Below are 22,292 nucleotides of genomic sequence, written 5' to 3' on the forward strand. Positions count from 1 at the left end.
TTTGTTTGGAAATGAGGAAATGATGAAAGTTAATTCTTTCAGAGTTGTGGTTCGCAGAAACCATTATTTTTATCATCATATAATGTAAAGTGTGTTTTCTATTCACTGATAAAGTTTCACGTGATCTGGAAATGTCATCTCCCACAATTTCAATGGATAGTTGGATTGCTCTTTCGGAAAACTATACTACTCCCTTATAAATAAATCGAATCAACATTTTGACGTTTAAATAAAAAAAAATATTTTCTGCTCTACAAATAAGTAGAGGAATGACAAATAACATTGTTTTATATCACATAATAATTTGCATTACATACATTTTTGATGTTTTCTTTATGCCATTTTTTGTTTATTCACTAAAATCTATTGTGCAATATCGTGGGTCCTTTAACACACTATTCATTGTGTTCTGTTTATCGTTTCGAAACTATTCATTACCAACTTTACATTGTCCAAAATAAAAGTGTATCCCATATACTCGACGCCGCCTCATGGCGGCGTCGAATTAGCGGAATCCTTAGCAGGTCTATGGAGGCAAAAGAGCCATGACAGTTCTAAGTTTAGTGCAACGTTTTGATTGGTCAATCGTTTCCGCTATCGTTGCTGGTAGAATGAGAGTGCATTTGAGCCGCACCATGAGAAAACCAACATAGTGGCTTTGCGACCAGCATGGATCCAGACCAGCCTACGCATCCGCGCAGTCTGATCAGGATCCATGCTGTTCGCTTTCAAAGCCTAATGAAATTAGAGAAACCTTTAGCGAACAGCATGGATCCTGAACAAACTGCGCGGATGCGCAGGCTGGTCTGGAACCATGCTGGTCGCAAACCCACTATGTTGGTTTTCTCATGGCGCGGCTCATTTGAAAGTTTGACGGCGAGACAATTTCGATTGTATATTCCTACGCCCAAAAAATTATATGAGCGCAGACGTCAGTCATCAGCTTTCTATCCGTCAGACACGGACACTAGGTCACGCGTTGTAAGTTTAAGATCCACCATCCGCCAACATCCGCCAAAGATTCTACATATTTGTATATACAGTTAATTCGCCTGCATATTTATTTACATTTGGTATGTAGGTAGTTCCGTATTCGGCCTATATAAAAACCACTACCGTACCATCTCTATATCAAGTAGCCCTGCCATCATGTAACTTAAGCCTGGGCAATAGCAAAAATAGTAATATCGTCCTGAAATAAGACCCGACGACGATTACAACACTTATTTTCGGAATAACATACATTGTTCTCGGGTCTTTTTACGTATTTACGGAGCTTATTTTTTAAGCAAATTGCGATGGTTTTAACTAATATGACAAATGTTTTAATGACATAGAAAATCATTGCCATTTAATGTTATTTTGCATTTTTACGATATATGAGTCCAAATGTTATTATATCTTTCTATAGAACGCCTCGGCTGTTGTATTTGAGCTGATTTGCATATTATTACATACACGTTTCTATTCCCCGTAAGGTTACACTGGTACCGGAAACGTCAATATTTTTCCATATACTGACGCCTGAATTTCATATCGGGTGCGTGACGTAATTCAGTGTTTGTTCTTGCACTATTTTTTCTATTTAGTTCAGTATTGTCAATCCTATTCAGGCTATTGAACACATTTATGATATTTACGTTATATTTATCTTCATGGCAACGGAATAACTTCCTGGATAATGGTATTTTTCTGCAAGAATTTTTATAGTTTGCAATAGACAAATAATTATCGGGTTCGGTAAAGGCATAAACCCATCATCAATGAGATAGATTAAGTTGCAACTTTAAAATAAATAGGATGCTTATATAAACATTTTGAGGTTTATCATAATTAATAATAATAATAATAATAAACACAACAGCAAGGCTATATGGAATCGAATTTTTTATTAAGACTGACAAATGGTAGAATTTTCTATTAGGCTCGATTCGTTTGATAAAGAGCTGGGCATTCTCTGAATGACCTGTGTCTGTTTAAGATTGAAACAAGGAAAAGTGTCCGCTTCATTTGTAACGAAACTATTGCCAGATATACAACGACATGCTGCAGAAAAGAATTATAATTTTATTTTCAAGTACATTGTATTTTAAAAAACAGATAATTTCTTATTTCTTATCGTTTGTTAGATTCTATTAAAAATCTTATACTTCATAGTGAACCAGCTTGTTCATTGTCTACTTAAGTCCGAAGAATTCCGAATTGCATAACGAGAATACGGAACCATACGGAAACTGCCGAATGTCAATACGGGGCCACTGCTTTGATAGGAAGTTTCAGAACGCAGTCCTTTTGCAAAAAAAAGTACGCATTGTATATGTGGATCTATCAAAATGGATATGTACACAAAACATATTTAGACGGACAACGAAGGTTAAACAAACAAACAGGAACACGGAGGGGCACCGTCATTGAACGGTCTGTAGAAAAAGACAAGTGGAGTTCAAACAACATGTTGTGAGAATCTTGAACAGATTCTGTCAATGTGAGTCTTTTAATTTTTGACTTGGTTGCGTTCTATGCTTCCAGAGGATCTATAAAAAGTAACATCTAGATTTTATTAACAATCACAAGAGCATACTTTAGGTGCCGTGTGACGGCCGTAAAAAGTCTCTGGAAGTCCTTTCAATGTTTCTGTGTATTAGTCCTGTTAAGGGAAGTGACTGGTATTGCATTTTTCATTACCTCCTATGAACAGGCTCAATCAAGCCAAATCTGCAATCATTTCGCTGCCTTCAACGAATCTTTTTAGAGATTTTATGAACCCGTAACTTTTGCTTAAAACCTCATTTTTATTCCATCTATGTTCACAAACACTCAGAACTCCCCCACCAACCCTTCCCCGCCCCTGCCAACTGATAGCGTCATAACCCGTACTGAGCGTAAGTGACGATCATAAAACGGGTTTTATTACAATTTTAGCAAGTTTTAAAAATGCACCTTTTAACCATCAATACTCTTAGAAATTAAAGATGTGCATAGAGTATGAGTGAATCAAATTATCATAGCTTTACCTATTCTGTTATAGGGTTTCAATTGTAGGAGGGATACATTCTTTGAACGGGGCTTATCCTGCTGCACCTTTGTCCTTAAGTTAAAAAATGCACGGCAATTTCATTCTCTTTTGCTCAAATTGTAAAATGCAGAAAAACTGAAATATTTTGATCATTAAATTTTGCTTGGTCACGTTGTTTACTTTCAGCAGTAGTCTATCAGCGGCATGCGATGGTCCTAAATCGCCCCGTACTTTGTCTTAAGGTTGTGGACCCGTAATGACAATCGGTACTTTCCGTCAGATTACGTTTTTTTCCGTATGTGTTTTCGGCATTCTCCGGTTATTACGGAAACAACTGCTCGTATGAACTATATTTACGACCGAAGAATGCCACAATAACAGAATGCCCATTGTAATTACGGGTCCACTACCTTAATGTTGTTTCAAGTTTATCTGGTCATGTTATTTTATTTTTTAAAAAGTTCCGCTTAATCCGGTGCTCTGTCGCAAGATGGTAGTTCTGTAATGAACAGACTGAATCAAATCGAATATCTGCTATTTTGGAAAGTTTAATTTTATGCTTCCAAAGGATCTTATAAAATGTTATTAATATATCGACGCATGTCATATGAAAGAAAGGTAAAGGAATTAATGCTTATGATGGAGCGAAAACTGGAACCAAATTTTTAAGAAAACACTGTACGCCCAAAGTCGTTAATGACGAACAATTGAGTGTTCCTTACCGTGGTCGTTTAAACATAGGCATCTGGGGCAAACTAAATATACTAGAATTTCAATAAATACATGTTCATACTTGTTACCTAATATCAATTGGATTTATCTGATCCATAATCCAAAAAAATCACTAACGACAGTTTAAAATGATACATACGTTACTGACGCCATGTGCAAGTTTTACACAAAAATTAACAACGCTCGATCTCTTTTAGAGATAATGACGGATTTTTTAGTAAATGCAAAAAATACATATTCCCTTATTACTAATAACTGCTTCATAATGTGTATGTTTGTGTTATTACTATTCCTAAACAATAAAACAGATATGACGCCGATGATGGGATACTTACGTTATGCATCTATTCTACTATGAATATATAAGCTTGACGTAGAAAAATAGCGTTTTATGTGCTTTTTAAGGTTATTTCTAGTCTCATTACAACTACAGGCTATAATATTTGATACAAGATATACTTAATAGTGATATATTTTTCACTTAAATTTTCCTTAGGTAAAGATTCCACTTTCCATGATACAAACCTTACCTTTATTCTAAGACATTAAAAATCACTGCAATTCATGTTGAACTAAGTGTAGTTTTTTCATGCCAAAACGGTGCATGCATTTTCAATAAATCTGTTATAAAGCAGAGGTCCTTCTTAATTCAAGTGGCATTAGAAATGGCAAAATGATACAAACGTGATCGATACAAACGTGACCAGCCTAATTTAAAATAACATAAGCAGGAAAGTGTCACTCAGTTTTAATTGATAATGTCATCACCTTGTATCGTCTACGTCATAATGCAGATTTCACACATGTAAAGTCGCACATTTGTCCTTGAAGACGTGTTGCTTTTTCTGAAAATGTCCAACGGGCTCCCGTGATAATATACGGTATAAATAGTAAGTAAATTTGATATATCTTGAAGTAAAACCTGTTTGTGATTACATGACAATCATATTGTTTGTTTGAATTTAATTTGTGTTGTTATACATACTGAGTACGCCATAAACACTGTACAAACTATTGATACATACGTGACGTATGGTAACGTAAATATCTTAGATACTTGATATTTTATTGACTCTCCATTTTATACAACATAAGACTTCTTTTATTTTTTTTTAAGTTAAGGTTCCAAGATAAACACTCGGGTATTTAAATTTGCTGAAAAATTTTGTTTTTAACACTATTTTTGTTCAAAACATGTCATGCAAATTCTATTTTTAAAATATGATAAAACATACGTTGATATTTATTTCTTATTATAAGGTTTCGTTTACAAAATTGGTCGTATGTCATTGAATCTTTATTATAAAGATACATATTTGACATTTTATTAAAAACAAAATGAATGGAAACAGCATACCCGTGGCACAATATACGACAGTGATCGGTAACGTATGTATCAATACATTCGTTATTGGTGTATGTGTGCGTATATCAGTAATAATTACTCGTATATCAGTAATAATTACCCATTGTTGACTTGTGGGTTGCACATCAGGTAAATATGGGCGGAAGTTCAAAAGAAGTATCGTGAACGTGAGAAAGCTAAAGGCAGTGCGCTCCTTGAAAAGGAGAGTATCAGACAGTGAAAATATTACCTCCCTGCTAAATCCTTGGACAAACAATGAAGGGAGGAGAGAAAATAAGAAAAAACAAACAAATAAACAGACTGTCCAGATTCCGAAAGAAACCCATTCCTTTTTACAAGGAATGTATAATGTCATAATATGACATTATACATTCCTTGTGAAAATGTACCAGGTTTCTTTCGTAGTCTGGAGATTCTGTTTCTTAGTTTGATGAATAGGCTTTGGTTGTTCCAGCACGGGCCTTTAACCGGAATGATAATGTCTGTAGTGCTGACTTAGAATGTACGCCACTCTTAATTATTAACTTACTTCTGATTAGTTTTTTTTTTCGTTTTCTGTTAAAATTGATACCTCAAAACGAATCTCTGCCGTAAAAATAAAACAGCTACCTTTAATTACTGTTAAGGTAAAAATCTTCCAGTAAAAGGGCATAAACGTTTGTTCCAAGCACGATACACCTTTAAATCGTTTTTCAAGAATGTAAATAGATTTTGAAAAAATCTTTACAGTAAATACAGACTTAATAAAACTGTTCATTCTGAAAGAAATTTTATATGTAGAACTGTCGGATTGTGGTGATGCTTGGTGCATGAATGCAGTGGTGCTCAACTTAAATAAAATCATCTGTTCTTCATTTTTTAGAAATATTTCGGACACGGTGATTTGTGGTTGCATTTATTTTTTGAATATTTGAATAAGCATTGTTTGGCGTGCATATCATTATATACAGCTTGATGTTGTGTGATTCATGGATACAGCGACAAAAGCACTTGCTATAAGGGCTGCCACCTTACAAATATACAAGAGGACGAGATTATCAAAGCCGGCTTTGAAAATACGAATCATTAATTTGACAGTTGTAAGAAATAATTAATAAATATTTGTTCTTTTAATTTACAATGGACGGCCTTAATTTGATGGCAATATTGAACACGATATTTGGTGCCCGCAAATGAACTGATTCGTTATAGTTAAGTTGGGATACATACGTTACCATCAGCATATTTCTGATCAGATGGTAAACCAAGACTTTATTGTCATATTGTGCATAAGATTATGCTGATTATATGTCAAAGGTTTCATTACAAAAGAATAACCACAACAGAAACATTTGTTGTCAAGAAGTATTCTGGTAAAGTTGTATGTTTTATGATTTGACAAGTTTAATACGCGTTATGGTAGATTTTCATAAATGTTTCCAAGGAAAGCTTTATTAAATTAACTTAAATTCGTGTTATCAGACACATAATGTTGGTAAATAACAATCATATTTGCCACATAATAAATCTAACTTGAATGTATTTTTCTCTCATACCCATGTCATTCAATCTAATGATACTTACGTTACTTTTGTAGTGTATCTTAACTTACAAGCAGGACGCATAAAATATTCAAATTGCTCTAACAAATGTATATGCTTATGGTATCGTAAGAGTGTATCTATGATTTTATAAGCCAATTATGTTTGCAATTTACCTTTTGTTGATGTATTTAAATATGTTTTGTAACAGTTAAATATTCGTTCAATAAAATTTACCAGCGAACTTGCGAGATTATATTCTTTTATAACTCGAAGCCAACGTTAACTTATAATGTAAGAGGTAATCATGATTATCAAAAGTCGTATACATAGAACTTTATAGCTTCAACCAAGAATAATTTCTTGTTTGTATGTATCCATAAAATCGTGAATAAGTGCACCTAAATGTTGCATAACGTATGTATCTTAAAGCAAAAAATACGAACAAGAGCAGTATATTTCAACAAGGCATAACGCCTAAACAAGTGAAGTGGTGTTTCTGATTTTTCACTATCTTTTGTAGAAAACATAGTATTTTTAGTAGGTTTAACTTTTAATGGTTTCTTAAGACAAAAATATTTCAATATTTTTGTAAGGCAATTGCTTGTTATTAACGACTTTTGGCGTGTAGAGGAACTACTTTCTTCAGGTGTTATATACTGTATATAAAAACGTATCACAACGATAAAGGAGATTCCAATATATATATTTCTGTTTCAAAAACAAATGATTATATTATAAGTATCCACATTATTAATCCGTCCATTTTCATTCCAGATGTTATGCTTAGTTGCAAAACAACATTGTCTTTTGTTTCGTCATTGTTACAACCGAATCATTGAAAGAAAAGAATTTAGAGAGCAGATTGTGAAAGTTATAAAAACATGACTATGTGTTAAATGTTATATGCAGATTGTTGTAATAATTTATAAAACATTATGCACAATACAGTCTTCACGCTCTTCCAGTGTCTTTGCAATCAAGCTTATTTCAAGAAACATAACCGTTTCCTGTGTGACTTGAACACTTCACTGGCTGTCCACAAACAGAAGATTAGAAAATCAAACATACCTATAGGCGGCTGGACAAACACAAGAACCGCCCTGACAATACCCTTGACACCAGTGACATTGACGGTGATTTGAACATGATGACCGTTTTCTGTAATAAATTACGATTTTGATATTATTTTAGATTTATCATTGAAACACACATATGAGCAAGCAGTAGCATACTGATTCCTGGTTTACTGTCCAGTTTGATGAACTCAATTAATTACCTAGATGCAGGTCCGGACTGTATATCTAGTACCTTTCGCGTCAGGTTAATTCCTTGATTTGATAGGCAACAGTTTTACTGCATTGTTAAGAATTCATGCTCTTCATAGTTGTTCCTGCTTCTGACCTGGAACGCCTGTGATAAATTATAGACTCCGGTATATACCGGATTCAAGCGATTTGAATAATAAGTATCTTTAATGTATATATTTTGTAACCACGGTAATACTTACCCTAACCTTTAGTCAGTATATTATACATACTATACACTAAATGCGTGCGGACATGCAATAATGTGCATATTTTTGTCATGCGCTCCAATTGATAATCACTTCCGGTCATGCGCAGAAGACCGCTCTAGGTCTGCAATTAGCAATATCGTTTCTGCTTTAAGTGATAATACCTTTTCATATTCACGAGGGTTTTGAATTGACGTGTTTTTCGCACAATGAATATTCGAGAAGTTTTAACCTTCGCGAATATTACTAAATCTACAGTAAAAGTGAAAAGTATAAGGGGAACCATTTATGGTCAGTCCTTTATGAAAGGTTGGAATCATCAAGTGACCTTACTGCCTAAATCCGCAACAATAATGAGTAAGTAATCATTTAGAAATGAAGCAGTTTTATACAGAGATCAAAATATGGGTCTAGCAATGACATGTCGACGTATAAACCTTATGTGACGTTGTGATATACAGCCGAGTATATTCAATTAATTTTGATTAAAAAATTGTAGTCAGATATTTTCTATGATGACTGACTAAGAGACAAAGTAAACAGTTACCTCGAGTTTATTAGCTTTTAGTTATATGTACATATATAACATTTACCTTCTAATATTCTCGCAGATGCATTCATCGTTTAAACAAACACCATTCTTCGACCCAACACAAGTGCAGATTTCCCCGTTTTGATGACAATGTGCACCAATTAACGAAGCACCTGCAAGACAACTTGTTTTAACAAGACAACCCTTTTTGTTTTTATTTTTATTAACTGTTTATTTAGGCATGCATTCAAAATTTGAGCTGCACCATGAGAAAACCAACATAGTACATTTGCGACCAGCATGGATTCAGACCAGTCTGGTCTTCGCTTTCAAACCCTATTGAAATCGTAAGCAAACAGTATGGCTCCTTACCAGACTGCGCGGATGCGAATGCACTATGTTGGTTTTCTCATGGTGCGGCTCATTTCATCTCAATTTATGAAACAACAGGATATTTCCAACATACTTATGAATAATATTTGAGACATTATTGTCACTTTTCATTCAGTAATGTGACTGTTAATGTAAAATACAACGTGAGAATAGAACGGAAACACAATAAATTGATGTGATATTGGAAGGTTAAAATTGTATAACAGTGTCCAGTAGTGTTTAAGTCAGGGGCATCAGGACATAACAGTTGAAGCCGATAAACTTAATTGCCTCCCAACAATAGTGTTCCAGGCCTTCCAAGGGTCGTTAAGAAAGACAGCCATATAGCCAATTTTGGAAAAGCTTCGGCTCTAACTATACGCCCGCCCGTGTGTTAGCTAAAACCTAGTGAGGCTCCTGAGATCTTCCTGTACCATAAAATGCCGAAGATGCAATAAAACCTTCACTCAAAATAAAAACAACAACAACAAAAAAAACAGACATTGTTTAAATCAGAATGTCCTAGTTCTATTCGGTGTTTATTAAAAGGTTGTCGTAATTTTCAACTACAACCAGACGTATTTATTAATCAGGCGATCAAACTTTATACACGCCTTTGTTTGACATGGCTGTGAAATGGTCAGTAATGATTATACAATGTATCAATGTCTAATTAAATCCTATTTCCAAGATCATTTTTTTCCTAATATTTGTGAAAGGTTTGAATATTGATGTAAATAGTAGAAAGCTTTAATTGAACGTAATATTTCTATTATCTCCCTGTATGGTTCTAATTGTAAATATTAAAAGTAGCGTTTTTCTAACATATAATTAATTATTTTATGCTAACTGGTGAAATACTGAAAAATATTGTAGCTATAGAAATATGTGTGTTCCTTTACTTTTCATCGGTTCACTATCGTATGGTAGATTTTACTGGCGACAGCACATTTAGCTGGTTGTTGTCTTAGTTATTATCACAAGACATCAACTCATCCTTACGTAATATGCCAGCGTTTTCGTCGAAGTACTTTCAAAGCCTGTTGTGACGTTGTGTTCCAATTTTCTATTTTTTTTATGCTGTGCAGTTCCTAGATCCATATTTCCTAGCTATTTCTACTGAATCTGTGATGATATTTAATTCTGCAGCTTGATTTACCAAGAATATTTCTCAGTTGTTTATGTTTATCGTGTTTTTTTTTAATCGGACCTTCAGCATGTGTTTGTGGTAAACAAAGACAGCTTTCGGTTATTCAACGAACTGACGGCATATTGACCCTAAAAGTTTAAAATATGCTTACTTAAACTATTGACATTTGCCAGTCTGTTAGCCGCGGATACAAAATATCTAAATGCAGTTATTGTTTTTGAAAACAAAATGGCGTCGTGTTGATTTCATGGACCTAATTACCAATAATTCGATATCAATGTGCCTAAGTGTCCATGGTAATTTAGCGGATGCATCATATGAAACGGTAGCCTAAATAAATCCTAATTTCGTAATGAAGTGTTGGTCTTATTTGAACATGTAAGCATGTAATAAATAAAATTCGTTGATCTTCACAAATTAGCATAAAATAAAAAGAAAATTTGTTTGTTTTCAGTCACGTCTTCGTGAAAATATTCAATTGTCTCCCTTATCAGTGAAGATATATTTCGATATCACATCGCAAACAAACAGTATGTATTACATCTATTTGGACTGTTTATTTTTTTCAATCTTTTGTTTTTACACAAAATCGAAAGCATTACGAAACTGTAAAGAAAGGATTCGAAAGTTACAAATAAGCTTTAAATGCAATGTAACAATAAATATGCATTAAATTATCACTGACAGTATAAAATTTTACAAAAGAAGATAGGAAAGTATCTTCATAACAAATGGCGACTTCTTAGCTATTACGGTAGAATCTAATATATAGCGTGGAAGCCTCAAAGCAAGAAAAAAATCAAGACTCTCTGTAGTTGTGAGGTTTAAACTTAATTACGTAGGCCTAGTCGATCTGAACCACACGGCCACACTGACGGTTAAAATTAAGAATACTGACAACCTATGAAAGCAAGTGGTAGTCAAAAAAGGAAAACAATAATAACAGAACCAAAAAAAAAAAAAAAAATCCGAACAAAAATAATAAAATATTCAAAAAAGAAACAAACAAAAAAAGATAGAAAATGTTTTACATAATGTGAAACACGGGTATCTTATACTCACAGGCAGCCACGACGCAGATTGCAAATACGATCCGCTTATTCATTGCTTGTCTTGTCTTTTTTCTACCGATGTAGTGATGATGAAACTGTTTATATATATATAGTTTGATTTTCACGTTTGAGAGTTCAATTTATAGACTCGTCTGCCGATTAGGGAAATCAGAATGATTTACTTTGCCTTAATTAGGTAAGAACCACTATCGTTCTGAATAACACTACCTTAATAAAGGACCGTTCCATTATTAAAAGTACAAACAACATCTCTGACCTCGAAACCGAACTATACAATAAACAACTGTCAGTACAGTTCGATTACTAGGTCATACGTGTTTACACGTTTTCAAACCTAAATTTCTCTACATACAAAATGACCTTTCTAATTTTTGATTATGTTTTGTTTTAGCTTGAGCTCACGTTTTTTTTCTTATACTAGAAACACTAAAATATGGAAGCCGGAGTTAAGGTTACAAAACGCAATCTTTAATGTTAACAAACATGATGTTTACAAAATCGAACTGTACATGTCTTGCAAGACGGATCTACTTGTAGTGCGTAGTAAATTAGAGTGGAATTACCTTAAACCTTTGTTCTATTTTCTTAAGAACATACAAAAACAATCAAATTATTGTTTACAAAATACTACAATACAATTACACAACATCAGTTGAACTCGTGCGTAGTTTCGGAAGGAGCTGAGCAATGTCACACCCTATAAACGACTGTATTCCCCTCTTCCTCTTGCGAGTGATCAAAACAATAAACTGACAGCTAAAAGTTCAAAAACAGCATTTTAAAGTGACTAATTTGCTTTCAAGGTATATATATTTACATTTTATTGGAAGCTAAACATGATTTGTTTCTGTATATAATGTGTTAGTCTGATGACAGGTAGAATTATAGCAAAAAACTCGATTGATCACTGATTTTGTCCAGAAATTGTACATTGTCCGCGTCAAAAGTACTTATTTTCTTGCTTGAAGAATGGCCTACATGTAAATTCCACTGTTTCATGGATAAAGAAACAATACTAATTTGGTAAAATAAAATAAAATCATTGATAAATTCTCCAATTTGTTTATAACCGTAAATGAAAGAAGATTCGGTGTTATTTCCTGACTGTATGCACGCTTGATTAATTACTGTACAAGTGCTTGCGAGTTTAGTAAAACGACTGTATGCCTGTTTGTGAGTGACTTCTTTATAAAATTTTGGCGTTTCCTATGCTCCTGTAGTATTTCTTCATATTTAGAACCTGCAAACAATGTTTGAAGGAGGGTGGTATAAAGCAGTCATCATGCGGTCTGTCTGTTCGTTCTGTTTGTATATGTGTCCTCATATATTTGGTCGTGCAATTACTTCAATGCTATTGCACCTACCTCTCTCGAAGTTTACATACAAACATCAGCCGTATGTAGTTAATGTCCATCTTATTATTTTCTTCATTCTTTTTAAAGTGACACTTAAAGGTGAAACATGGTCTGTTTTTCCTGTCAGCGCCATAACTTTTATGTCGCATACAAGACTATATTTTCTAGAATTTCAAACCATTGAAACCAATATATAACCGCAACTGCAATTAATAAGTTGTGACAGTATGAACAGTAAATTGGGTGATTTGGAGTGAAACAGCGCCAGATTGAATCCACTAATCCTTTGTTGATCGCTCTCTTGACAGCGTCGCACAGTAAACAGCTCTATTTTAGTTTTGTCTTTGTATTTGCCATAAACACATGAACTTTAACATGAAACTTGTCTTATTTTACTGAAAATACATTCTGCGAATGAAATAAGTCCCCATTTTACAAGTAGAAGTGCCATTAGAGGAAAAAATGAGGGTTTATTACCTCACCTGAGCAAGAAGTGCTCACGGTGAGCTTTTGTGATTACCCTGTGTCCGTCGTCGTCGTCCGTCGACAACAATTTGACTGTTAACACTGAGAGGTCACACTTTTGGTCTAATCTTAATGAAACTTGGTCAGAATGTTACCCTCAATAGCATTTTGGACGAGTTTGATATTGGGTCATCTGGGCTCAAATACTAGGTCACCATGTCAAATCAAAGGAAAAGGTTGTTAACAGTCTAGATATCACAGTTTGGTCCAATCTTAATGTAACTTGGTCTGAATATTACCCTCAATAAAATCTTTGACCAGTTCGACATTGGGTCATCTGGGTTCAAAAACTAGGTCACCAGGTCAAATCAAAGGAATTCCTAGTTAACACACTAGAGGTCACATTTATGACCATTTATTAATGAAACATTTTTTTTTCAAAATGTGTTTTTGGTGATATTTAGGTCCAGTTCAAATCTGGGTCAGATGGATCAAAAACTTGGTCACCAAGTCAAATCAAAGGAAAAGCAAGTTAACACTCTAGAGGCTACATCTATGACCATATCGTAATGAAACTTAATATTAATCTTGATAAACTATAGGTGACTTTAAATCTGAGTCAAGTGGGGTCAAAAACCAGGTCACCAGATAAAATCAAATGAAAAGCCTGTTAACTCTCGATCGGCCATTAATATGGCAATATCTCTAATACCTACCCATGACTACCCGATTTGATAATCATTTTTCATACATTTATACTTACCAAATAACATACAGCTTTCGATATAAATGTCGGAATTTGCCGATCATACTGAAACAAAGACGAGGTACAATTCACGCCATTTTTAAAACAACGGAAGTGGATTGAGCAAGGCCTAGCAATGAAAACGACCAAATCCGCAAGAACAGATTCCCGGCGTGTGCGCGTTATCACTATCAAATGTAAATTATTTCTGATATGAGAAATAGCGGTAAATCTTGGCAGATAGTAAACACGACGGCTGTATTTGTAACGATAACATGTTTATTTTATTATTGATTTCTTTTGAATCTTGTTGACTGATTTACTTTGAAGTAAACTCTGAATTACTAATAAGGACTTAATCGACTTTTCCGATAATGTTTTCGTTATCCTTTTCCATTTATACGTCCATTCGCAGGATACTTGCGGGTGAAATAGTTTTTTTTTAATCAGAGGATCATTTTGTTGCAGACGGACAGACAGATGGGGGTCAGCCTATAGTCCTCTCCTGTCTCATCTCATCGATATTTTGAAATCGTAAGGTAACATTTCTTCGTGTGATTTCCATAGGGAATCGACGGTTAATTTCTTACAAGACATAGTAGGGACCCTGTGTAAACATTCAGTTTCTAATTCGTATTTTAGGATAGTATACGTGTGTAAAACCAACACTGAACACTTGCATGTAAACGACGCTGAAGCATTCAGTTAATTATTTAATTAAGTAGGATAGCGAATCACAGACACTCCACCCCACCCCCAATGGATTAGTACAAGCATCGCATTGGGGGTTCGGCATTAAATGGCATTATAAATATGACGACTGACCAAAAGAAACAATTTTGTATGCCTATTTTCTATTTCATTTACGCCTTTGAAGGACATAAATCGCCTATTATACTCGCAAGATGGAATACAGAATCACTCGCAATTACGCATTCAGATCAAATATCAAAATTGGCAAGTCGGCATACAGTAAATGTTTTTTCACCGACTAGGTAAAAATTAATTTCCTTAAAAAATGCAACAGAAACGAAACATTTTATTTACATATATTTATGGAGTATGCATCCTTATTATAGAACACATCATGGATTATTGGATTACAAGTCAATTTGGCGTTATATTCATCAGTTTCGTGACTTGGTCGAGTGAATTTTCATGCAGTCAGTGTGATCAGTCAACATTTTTTAAACATTACCTGTCAGTTTCATCTATTATACCACCATATACACATATTTATGTTAGACTTATCGTTTAACTTAAATACACATGCAGTGTAAAGCCAAATAATGAATTTGAAGACGATTCTTACCTTTTGCGTGTTTGTTTATTGTTTTGATCACTCGCAAGAGGAAGAGGGGGAATACAGTCGTTTATAGGGTGTGAATGTATACAGAGGAAATATTCATTACCTCTCGTAATCAGACTAGGAAATATTCATTACCTCTCATAATTAGACTCGGAAATATTCATTACCTCTCGTAATCATACTCGGAAATATTCATTACCTCTCATAATCAGACTCGGAAATATTTTAATTATCTCTCGTTATCAGACTCGTTCAAATAGAGTCTGATATTATTTATATTATTGCCTGGTTTCGTTCGACGGTTCCAAAGGATCTTGTGTCATGTTTTATTGAACAGTAAACCCTTAAATAGTTGTGATTTTGTATGCGTTTTATATATGCCAAATTATTTTATTTTGGTAAAAGTTTAGTTATCGACACGCATAATCAAATCTAAGATGGTTGGAGGTCGTGATTTGTACTCGAGCATATGAATGACTGAGTTTTATAAAGAAAGTACTTAATTAAAGGGAAGTCAACGTCAAACGATATACAAAGAAAAAGTAATAACTATTTTACTCCTATGGCGTCAATAATTTGATACACATAGTTTTGTGCATAATACAATTTATGAAGCCATTTAGTATACTTGCTTTTGTTACCAGCATCTTTCATGCAACATACAACAGTCTGATCATTATATTCAATTCAATTGTCAAGAAAAATAAACAAAATGAAGACTATGTTGAATACCTAGACAAAAAATGCTCAAAGGTACAGGGTAATTTCCCATTTAATTTGCTAAATTACGGAATTGACCCAGGTATAAAAATATCAAAGAGATCCGTGTCACAAATCATGTTTTTCAGGATGTTAATTTAAGGTGAAGGTAAACCTATACAAAACATTTGCATCCGCGTATAATGAAAGTCGGTAGACAATACAAGACATCGACGGACAATACAAGTTATAAGAGGACAATACTAGTACAGAAATAAAGCCAAAAGGCATCGACGGACAACAAAAGACATCGGCGTATAATACAAGCCACACGACATCGGCGGTCAACACAAGACACTGGCGTGCAGCACAAACCAAACGACATCGGCGGACAACACAAGACATCAGTGAACAATACAAGCCACACGCCATCGTAGGACAACACAAGACATCGGCGTACAATACAAGCCACACGGCATCGGCGGACAACACAAGACATCAGCGTACAATACAAACCAAACGACATCGGCGGACAACAAAAGACATCGGCGTACAATACAAGCCACACGGCATCGGCGGACAACACAAGACATCGGCGTACAGTACAAACCAAACGACATCGGCGGACAACACAAGACATCAGCGTACAATACAAGCCACACGACATCGGTGGACAACAAAAGACATCGGCGTACAATACAAGCCACACGACATCGGTAGACAACAAAAGACATCGGCGTACAATACAAGCCACACGGCATCGGCGGACAACACAAGACATCGGCGGACTATACAAGCCACACGGCATCGGCTGACAACACAAGACATCGGCGTACAATACAAGCCACACGGCATCGGCGGACAACACAAGACATCGGTGAACAGTACAAGCCACACGGCATAGGCGGACAACACAAGACATCGGCGGACAATACAAGCCACACGACAATGGCGGACAACACAAGACATCGACGTACAATACAAGCCACACGGCATCGGCGGACAACAAAAGACATCTGCGTACAGTACAAACCAAACGACATCGGCGGACAGCACAAGATATCGGCAAACAATACAAGCCACACGACAATGGCGGACAACACAACACATCAGCGTACAATACAAACCAAACGATATCGGCGGACAACAAAAGACATCGGCCTAAAATACAAGCCACACGGCATCGGCGGACAACAAAAGACATTGGCGTACAGTACAAACCAAACGACATCGGCGGACAACACAAGACATTGGCGTACAAAACAAGCAACACGACATCGGTGAACAACAAAAGTCATCGGCGTACAATACAATCCACACGACATCGGTAGACAACAAAAGACATCGGCGTACAATACAAGCCACACGGCATCGGCGGACAACACAAGACATCGGCGGACTATACAAGCCACATTGCATCGGCTGACAATACAGGACATCGTCGTACAATACAAGCCACACGGCATCGGCGGACCACACAAGACATCGGCGACCAATACAAGCCACACGACAATGGCGGACAGCACAAGACATCGACGTACAATACAAGCCAAACGACTTCGGCGGACATCACAAGACATTGGCGTACAGTACAAACCAAACGACATCGGCGGATAACACAAGACATCGGCGTACAGTACAAACCAAACGACATCGGCGGTCAACTCAAGACTTCGGCGGACTATACAAGTCACACGTCATCGGCCGACAACACAAGACATCGGCGTAAAATACAAGCCGCACGGCATCGGCGGACAACACAAGACATTGGCGTACAGTACAAACCAAACGACATCGGCGGACAACACAAGACATCGGCGTACAGTATCAGCCACACGGCATCGGCGGACAACACAAGACATCGGCGTACAGTACAAGCCACACGGCATCGGCGGACAACACAAGACATCGGCGGACAATACAAGCCACACGACAATGGCGGACAACACAAGACATCGACGTACAATATAAGCCATACGGCATCGGCGGACAACAAAAGACATCGAAGTACAGTACAAACCAAACTACATCGGCGGACAACACAAGACATCGGCGAACAATACAAGCCACACGACATAGGCGGACAACACAAGACATCAGCGTACAATACAAACCAAACGACATCGGCGGACAACAAAAGACATCGGCGTACAATACAAGCCACACGGCATCGGCGGACAACACAAGACATCGGCGTACAGTACAAGCCAAACAGCATCGGCGGACAACAAGACATCGGCGGACTATACAAACCACACGACAATGGAGGACAACACAAGACATCGACGTACAATACAAGCCACACGGCATCGGTGGACAACAAAAGACATCGGCGTATAGTACAAACCAAACGATATCGGCGGACAACACAAGACATCGGCGAACAATACAAGCCACACGGAATCGGCGGACAACACAAGACATCGGCGTACAGTACAAACAAAACGACATCGGCGGACAACACAAGACATCGGCGTACAGTACAAACCAAACGACATCGGCGGTCAACTCAAGACTTCGGCGGACTATACAAGTCACACGGCATCGGCCGACAACACAAGACATCGGCGTACAATACAAGCCACACGACATGGGTGGACAACAAAAGACATCGGCGTACAATACAAACCAAACGACATCGGCGGAAGTCACAAGACATCGGCGTACAATACTAGCCAAACGACATCGGCGGACTACACAAGACATCGGCGGACAATACAGGACGTCGACAAACAATACACAAGCCACACTGCCTCGGCGGACAACACAAGACAAACTTGACCCAAACAGCAGTGTATGTACAGATGTGTACTTAACGGTATAAAATACAAAGAGGTCAAAACAAACAAGGAACTATTCCAACGGTAAGTGGCAAAAGTACCACTAGTGTTTAAAGGTGGTCAATCACATTTGAGGAACATTTTATGAGATTTTTCAATACTCATGTATTCTGTTGGAGCTTTATTTAAGGAGCAAACAGACCCATTACATAGAGTTAAATCCCTTCTGGAAAGGTGTATTTTAATACTCTTCATGAAATTTTGTAGTTACCTTCATTTAAGATAAAAGAATGTAAAAAGTGGACCATTTCTTTAGATTTCGATAAAATTTCTTGTTGTACATTTACATTTGATAAATATTGGGATATTTCAACTACCTTAAACAAAAGGCAAGATCTAAAACTGCATATAGCTTCTGATTTCATCTATTTTTAATATATCTTGGTTGGACAACCAAGATAGGCAAAGGGAGGTAATAAAACTGTTATGAAATCACATTCATAATATATTTTGGCAAATTATGTTCTTGTCAATGCAAATCTTTGACAACTTTAGTATAATAGTGCTTATATTCATATCTTCCCTTAGGCTAAATATGTTTATTAGATTAATACATAAAATAAAACTATGATCTTGGTTGGGCAACCAGGATAGGAAAATCAAATTTTATAAATACTTCCAGCGAAAATTTAACTTTTATTCAGAGCTCAGTGAACACAAAAAATGTAAATGATTATTTGTTAATTTTTTTTTGAACAAATCATTAGTTGACCATATTCTTATTAACCACCTTTAAGTAAAGATGACGTTGATTTAATTACCTTTGAATATCATCTTTGAATATCATAGAAGAAGACGAAATTTCGATATTCGGCTAAACAGCAAACATGTGACAAATAATCCAGGGAAACTTCGGGGGGCTGAGCAAAAAGGGCGGGCCCGAAAAACTCTTTGAAAAAAAGCACAACAAAAAACCCAGTTTTTCCTTTAAACCCTCGATGTGTGGTTTTCATGTTAAAATTTTTTAAAACACGCAAAATTTAAAAAGGGGAAATTTAACTCGAAAAAAAAGCCCGCCCTTTTAAAAATTCTCCATGAAAGGGCAGAAAAAATGCCCTCTGGGGGTCATTTAAAACCGAAACGGGCTATAATTGCTTAGTTCTTTTGGTTAAGTATCCAAAGGGAATATTTTTACATTTTTTTTTTTGTATAGTAAAAGTTTAAACCCCTGTGATTTTTGCTTTAGGCTTTTCGTTTTTTTTTGTGTATGAAAATGGTTGATTCTAGTCAGAGTTAAGTTCCGACAAAAATTATCGAAAAAAACCCCTTATCAAGCTGGAAAAAATGGTTATTCGCCTTTTTGCGAATAGGGGTAAAATCATGACACCTGCACGTTCCCCTTTATATCAGCATTTTTTTGGGTAATCCTCCTTCAAATCATTAAGGGTACTGTTCAAAATTGAAAGATAAAAACAAGTCATTATAAAAAATTTGGGCCGGGAAAGGGTTTAAAGAAAAATTTTTGGGACCCTTAAATCGTGAGGGGAAAACAAGTAAATAGCACCTAAACTGAATTGACACAGTCTGTTTGAAAAATACAAAACCCCATTACGTCCATAGCACGGATATTTAACGAAATTTTTATAAAAAGCTTTTGCCACTAAAATTTCAGAAAAAAAATATAATAAAGCGCGGGGTTTTCAAGTGTGGAAGCTTTTTTATGGCTGCAAAAAGGCTTTTTAAAAAAATAGAATAAAAAGAAATCCTTTAAAAGCAAAAATGCAACCAAAAAAAATAAAAAGACCCGTTTCGATCGGGGGGGGGGGGGTCTGTTCACGAGAAAAAAGAAATTTGCAACATCCCTTGCATCTCAAGCACGGCTTTGGGGAAAACGCTTTTATTTTTAACCTTTACCTGCTGGGGGGAAAACTTTTTTTTCCCTTTGGGCGACCAGTGCAGACCAAGATCAGCCTGCACATCCGTGCAGTCTGATCATGGTCCGCACAGTTCGCTTTTTCACCCAGAAAATTTTTTGGGTAAAACAACCCCTTTGAATAATAATTTTTAACTAAAACTCCCCAAATTTTTTAAAAAGAAGGACCATTCCCATTTTGGGAAATTTGCGGGGAAAGGGGTTAAAAGTTTAAAAGTGGACGAAAGATCACAAAGACCAGAAAAAATAACAAAACTGAGGGGAAAATTGGGGAAAAGACATTTAAAGCCCTCAAAACGGGCTGTTGAGTATTTGTTAAACCCGACTGCTATCTTTGGACATTTTATGGGAATTTTTAAATGAATTTGGAAATAAAACTGATACACTAAAATTGGGAAAAGACTAAAAAAAGGGGCCAAAAATTTTTGGGGACAGTTCAACGCTTTTAAAATCTCACCATTTTCAAAAACTTTTTTGATGCATTTAAAATAATGCCCCCCAGTGGACATTTCAAAAATTTTTTATTTTTTTTTTCCTTTACAAACGACTTTTCATTTTTTAAAAATGGAGCGGGGGGCTTTCAGAATATTTTAAGAATCAACAACGGGACAGAAAACAGAAAAACATGTTTTTTTCCCGGGTAGTTTGGGTTTAAAAAAATGTTGTTCTTTATCAAATTTTTTCTTTTTTTTGGGATATAAAACCCCTAACCAAAAATTGCTAAATGGCTAATAAAATGATAAAAAGAAAAATTATTAAAATTTTTTATTTCTTCGGGAAAAAAGTATCGAAATACTAATGAATGTAATTTCCGACAAATTGAAAACATCCCAATTTTTCCAAAATTTAAGAAAATTTCTACTGTCGTGCAAACAAAGGGGAAACCCCTCAGAAACTATTTTTTTTAAACAAAACAAATTTTATCAAATTTAAAGCAACAAAGGGTTTTTAATTTGACTTTTTAAAGGCCCAAACCCATCCCTTTTAGGGCGACAAAAAATTTCTCTCAAAATCCAAAAAATGATCTCTGAAAAAACTGGGTTGGCCCAATTTTTGGGGGAAAATAAATTTTTTCAATTTTTTTTTAAATTTTAACCCAAAAATATTGTGCAGAATAGTAAACCTTTTCAAAAAAATTTTACTTTCTTCTTGCATTTTGTATCATATAAAACTTTTTTTTTCACTCATTTTTAACTTTTTTTCTGTGTTATAAAAAATAGAATATTTTTCCCCAAGCCAAACTTGGGGGAAAAAGGACATGTTAAAAAAATGGCCCCCCCAAATTTGAAAAGGCAGAAATTTTAAAAGGGGTTAAAATTCCATTGAATTTTCCCTCTCTTTTATCTGTTTAACAAAAACAATGGCATTTTATTTTTCCCCACTTTTCACAATTAAAAAAAATGACTTTTAAACATTTGGGCATTAATATTTTTTTTTGGGGAACCAGTGGGTTTTTTTTCTAAATGATTATGTTGTTAGCCTTTATAAACCATACAACCCCCTACAATGACCTAAACCAAATTGACATTTGTATTAACGAAATGATTTATTCTTAAAACAAGACTGAGTATTTTCAAGATTGTTCCGATGACAATGAAACCAAAAAAAAGGAAGAAAGATAAAAAAAACCCAAAAAAATTTAACCTCCCGGGTTTTAAATTTTTAACAAAACCAAAGTTTTTTAAAGGGAATTGAGCCCAAATTATTGCCCAAAAATTTTTTGGGAAAT

General features: G+C 35.4%; 1 long non-coding RNA gene across 1 annotated transcript; it reads right to left on the reverse strand.

Moving 5' to 3' along the window:
• Window positions 1-6,887: 6,887 nt before the first annotated feature.
• Window positions 6,888-11,344, reverse strand: LOC123537145 (uncharacterized). Its single transcript, XR_006683462.2, has 3 exons — window positions 11,267-11,344; window positions 8,744-8,855; window positions 6,888-7,795 (listed from the first exon to the last, which is right to left on the reverse strand). It is a non-coding gene; the product is annotated as an uncharacterized LOC123537145 (long non-coding RNA).
• Between the last annotated feature and the right edge of the window lie 10,948 nt (window positions 11,345-22,292).

This window comes from Mercenaria mercenaria, chromosome 17, assembly GCF_021730395.1.
Source record: "Mercenaria mercenaria strain notata chromosome 17, MADL_Memer_1, whole genome shotgun sequence".
In the NCBI taxonomy this organism is placed as follows: Eukaryota; Metazoa; Mollusca; class Bivalvia; order Venerida; family Veneridae; genus Mercenaria; species Mercenaria mercenaria.